A 5,436-nucleotide genomic window follows, 5' to 3' on the forward strand; every position below is an offset into this window, starting at 1 on the left:
CTCCTTGCTATGCCCTGATTGGCCCAATGCAACTGATTAGGGTTGACCAGTGGTCAAAACCCTAATCTCAAGGAATATGCTTCAACACTTGAATCTTCTGATGATAAACCATGATGATGATGATGAATCATTTCAAACAAGATGAAGACCAATCTCCTTGAGAATCACAAAACCCTAATTTGGACCTCCACATCCTCAGATGATTAATGACCAGTCCGATGAAACCCTAGCTTGCACCTCCACCTCTTATCTTCTAACCAAGACTTGTGAGGACGACTTGCACAATGTAACCACATGATATGCAATATGCAATAACTAATGACCTAAAAAATGATATGCAAATATGTTACGCTAGTCCCAAGAGAGGAGGGCAAATTTTGAGGTGTTACAGATAATGATGGTGTGATGTTGTTGCAAAGCAAGATGACATAAGCTGCGACAACAATAGTGGTTAAACTGTCATGGAGTTCCTTGACCAACGGTTAGGGAATTGGTTAGCTAGTTATGAATTTTTTTAATTTGTGGCTTTTGGTCGATGGTTGATTATACTTTTGTAACACGTTTCCGCTGCAGGTTTGAGGTCTGTTAAATGACCGGATTGCGGATTGGTTCAGGTCGGAGAGGCAGATACCTTGGCGCCAGGAAGCTTCCCAAATCAGGCCCGTGACAGATAGGTAGAGCATGCAATGCTTAGAAGTCGTGATGCAGTTGCAAAGAATGCGTAATAGGCCAAGGGTTTCATTTGAAAACATTGAGAAATCCTTTCCAAAACCTCGTCTGCTGCCGCATCAAAATTCCAATTGAGGGAGTTGGACTGAACTTACGCATCAAGATTCAAACAGAAGAGAAGTTCACTGAACCGCTGTTGACAGGATTCGGCAATTGCAGGGTAACTTCAATTTCTGTTTTTTCTCTAAAACATGCTCCAAAATTTTCTCTAATTTTCTCTTGCGAGTTTGACGGTTTCATTAGGCGAACTGGTTGCTGCAACAGCAACAGCAGCTTGTGGTTGGATATTTTCTTGATTGTCGTAGTGAATCTTTGCAGGTTTTGAATGGAGGTTGAGTTGTGAACTGTTTAGAAATTCAATTGTTCATTCGGTTAGAAGTTGAGAAGTGGTTTGATGAACATTTATGCTAGCACGGTACTAGGCTTCTAAATTCACTGCGAATTAACTTCTTTGAACATATGACTTTCTTCTGCTTGAACCTCATGGCAATGTGCTAATGCGTGGTTGTGGCTTGGTTGGTTTTGTAGGTTGGTGGAAGTGAACCTGACATGGGCAATGCTACTTGTGAATGAAGGAATCATGATGGAAGCAAGCTAACATGCATCTTGGAGGATAAATCATGACTCATGGGGAATTCTTTTGGACATTCCATTTGCTTGTTTTTTTTTGTTGGATAATTGTTTTGGATTAATGAACTTTGGGTTAATTGGTTAATTGTTATGATTGAATGGATTTGGATGTGAAATTGTTTAAATTTGTTCCAAATGGATAATGAAACTGGATATGGATTTAAAAATAGAGTTGGGTTATTGGATATTTGATTATAAAAATGGATATGGATTTTTAGGAATAATCCAAGACTAATCTAAATATCAATTTAAATAATAATAACAAATCAGCAAAAACCAAATTAAAATCAAATTAATCTATAATTCATTAAAATTACTTTGATATCAACTCTAACATTCATTTGGAAATTAAAATCAATTAGAGTTTGAATCATTAGTAAAATAAACAATTAAGATTAAATTGAAATTTGGAATTAAACTTAATTCGAAATTAAAATCAAATTGAAAATTAAAAAAAGTCAAATAATTAAAATCCATTTTATAATAAAAAAAACACCATGATCAAGAAGCTAGATAATGACCAATGTCTATCCATAAAAAAAATGGATTTGGGAATGAATGTATGCAAATGAATTTTAGGCCAAGTGCCAAATAAAATAAAATAAAAAAAATTCAGGACCAAAATCGGGGTATGACAGTTGCCCCTTTTTAAGCATCTTCAACTAGAGAATATGAAGCAGGGCACTCTTCATATGATCCTAGTGGGAGATGGTTAAATACTAAGAAGACCCGGATTTTGATCCTGAATCCCTATGACATGATGTGATATGATATGATATGCTATGATATGATATGCATGGATATGCATGGATGCAGGATTCTCTTCTTTTTTTGTGATTTTTTTATCTGCTAGGGATATGGTGGACCCTTAACAGGAGATGCTACTTAGACAGACCAAACTGTGGGGAATGCTGATGGTCCACAGGAAGACAGACAAATGGTAAGAAACAAACTTGTTGGGGAAGACAAATCTGGCTGGAGAATCAGACACACACTGGAGAGTACTCAAAGTGAAATTCGATGAACGACTTAGAATACAAGAGATTTCGGTAGTAAGTTCACACATGACTTACTAAACCCGAAAAACTTTCTACAACAGGTTCATACATGACCTGATAACATTGGAACAAAAGGTTCAGCAACAGGTTCATACATGACCTGACAATACTTGAAAAGATTCTTCAAAATAGGTTCAGACATGACCTAGTAATACAGGAATAAAAGCTCAATAACAGGTTCATACATGACCTGACAATGCTGGGGAATACCAAGAACGGTTCTGACAGCAAGTTCAAACATGACTTGTCATCAAACAGAAAAATTCAAAAAGAGTGTATCGACAAGTTCATACATGACCTGACAACACTGAAATAAACATAGAGAAAGATTCTTTAAAACAGGTTCGTACATGACCTGGTAATACTGGAATAAAAACTCAACAGCAACAGGTTCATACATGACCTGACAATGCTGGGTAATATCAAGAAGTTTTGACAGTAGGTTCAGACATGACCTAACAAACTCAGAAAAATCAAAAAGAGTATATCAACAGGTTCATACATGACCTGATGACAAACTAAATACTTTGAGAAAATTTCCAGAACAAGTTCACACATGACTTGATGACACTGGAACAAAAGGTTCAGCAACAGGTTCATATATGACCTGACAATGCTGGAATAAAGGCTCAACAGCAACGGGTTCATACATGACCTGACAATGCTGGAGAAAATCAAGAAGTTCTGACAGTAGGTTCAGACATGACCTAACAAACTCAGAAAAATCAAAGAGAGTATATCAACAGGTTCATACATGACCGGATAACAAACTTGAACATTTTGAGAAAATTTCTAGAACAAGTTCATACATGACTTGACAACATTGGAAAGATTCTTCAAAAACAGGTTCAGACATGACCTGGGAATATTGGAATAAAAGCTCAACAGCAACGGGTTCATACATGACCTAACAATGCTAGAACATCCGAAGAATTTTTAACAGGCAGGTTCTTACATGACCTGACAAAACAGGAACATTCAAAGAATTTTCAACAACAGGTTCATACATGACCTGACAACACTTGACTATTCAAAGAGTATTCAATTAACAGGTTCATACATGACCTGACATCGCTGGAATGAAAGTTCAACAACAGGTTCATACATGGCCTGAATAGCACTGAACAAAAACCCAAAGAAAACTTCAACAACAGATTCATACATGACCTGCTGATATTGGAAAACAAACAAAGCAACATCATTGGAGTTTTCTAACACGAAAAACCTCCAAGCTTCTGAAAATTCCTCAAGATGATAAGTCATACATGACTTTCACGGAACCATCAGGAAAGATAGGGTAATTAAACTTTCTGTACGTGCCAACAATAATTGGACTTTTAACCGTAAGTAATGGACTACAACCAACTTTTAACGGAGTTTGCCAACAACAATCGGACTTAAAATGGTGTTGGCGATAACCAAACTTCAGATATCAATCACGAATGTATTTACAAACAGACTGACAGTGATGCCAACGACAATTGGGTTTAAAATAAATGTTGGTTACAACCCGACCTTAAAGGATACCAGTTACAACTGGATTTGGTCAAAGACACTGGTGACAACCAGACTTAACAGACGATGCCAGTAACCACTGGTCTCAGAGGTCAAGGGATACAATTAACAACGAGACCTGAGATTATGCAAATGAGCGCGAAGCACTTCGAGCTATGCATGATTTGAATTTTGCTTATATGCATGATGCATGAATGATCATGAAATGCAAATGCTGACAATATACAGACTGGAAATTAGGGAAAGCTTTATGGAGGTACTGAATCCTCAACACCAATAACTCAACCGAAGGAGTGAGTAAATGCATCAAAGGAGGATCTATCAAGCTGAACAGTTACAACTGGCCCAATAATCCTTCCAGAGAATGATAAATTTGTGCTCTCTAGAGATAGATGTTGATCATCCAAGGGGCGTCTTGCAACTTGAGACTTGCGGGGAAAGACGAAAGATTTCCTTTTAATATTTCCACATGTCAAAGCAAAATTGTGTTTCTCAATATGTTGAAAAATTCTTTTTTTTTTAGTTCAAAATTCATTATTAACAAATAAATGACATTTTGCATAACAAAGAATGTCAGAGAAAAACAGCAAATGATAGAATTTGATAGGCAAACTTGTATTTATTCAAGAAATGTAGCACACAAATAGCGTAGCTCCATGGAATGTTACAAATTTGAAAATGGCAATAGGGAAAGGTTTACATTGAATAGCAATGACTACTACTATCCCTAATAACAATGACTCCACGAGACCTCGCTTCTGAAGGGAGTAACTAGATTGATCTTCCATTTTTAGCTCTTCTGTGTTGATCAGTGACAACCGATGCAGTCTATGCCTTTTGTCCCTAATTTTTGCCTGGATCGCCCTTTCGGGTTTTCAATCCACCGGGACGCTCCTTTTTGCCTAAGTCGCCCTTTCAGGTTTTCAACTTAGCGAGCTACCATTTTTTTTAACCCTAACTTTTGCCTGGACCGCCCTTTCGGGTTTTCAGTCCACCGGGATTTGTTAGGCATAGTATCTTTTGACTGCATCAGAGTTCACAGGGTGAATGAGCTCTTCGCCATCCATAGTTGTGAGAAATAGAGCACCTCCAGAGTAGGCTCTCTTTACGACGTATGGGCCTTCATAGTTGGGAGTCCACTTCCCACGTGAATCTTTGTATACTGGCAAGATCTTCTTGAGCACGAGATCTCCTTCCTTGAACTCTCGAGGACGGACCTTTTTGTCAAACGCCTTCTTGATTCGTTGCTGGTACAATTGTCTATGGCACAAAGCGGTCATACGCTTCTCATCAATGAGGTTAAGTTGATCATAATTGTTCTGGATCCATTCAGCTTCATCCAGCTTGGCCTCCATCAATATTCTCGTGGAAGGTATCTCTACTTCGACTGGGAGAACTGCGTCCATCCCATACACTAAGGAGAATGGGGTTGCCCCTGTTGAAGTGCGGACTGAGGTCCGGTATCCATGCAAAGCAAAGGGTAACATCTCGTGCCAATCCTTAT

General features: G+C 38.0%; 1 long non-coding RNA gene across 1 annotated transcript; it reads left to right on the forward strand.

Moving 5' to 3' along the window:
* Positions 1–404: 404 nt before the first annotated feature.
* Positions 405–1,397, forward strand: LOC127098490 (uncharacterized). The gene is made up of 3 exons (XR_007793369.1): positions 405–481; positions 574–889; positions 1,258–1,397. It is a non-coding gene; the product is annotated as an uncharacterized LOC127098490 (long non-coding RNA).
* Positions 1,398–5,436: the final 4,039 nt, after the last annotated feature.

The sequence above is a fragment of the Lathyrus oleraceus genome, chromosome 6, assembly GCF_024323335.1.
Source record: "Lathyrus oleraceus cultivar Zhongwan6 chromosome 6, CAAS_Psat_ZW6_1.0, whole genome shotgun sequence".
Lineage (NCBI taxonomy): Eukaryota > Viridiplantae > Streptophyta > Magnoliopsida > Fabales > Fabaceae > Lathyrus > Lathyrus oleraceus.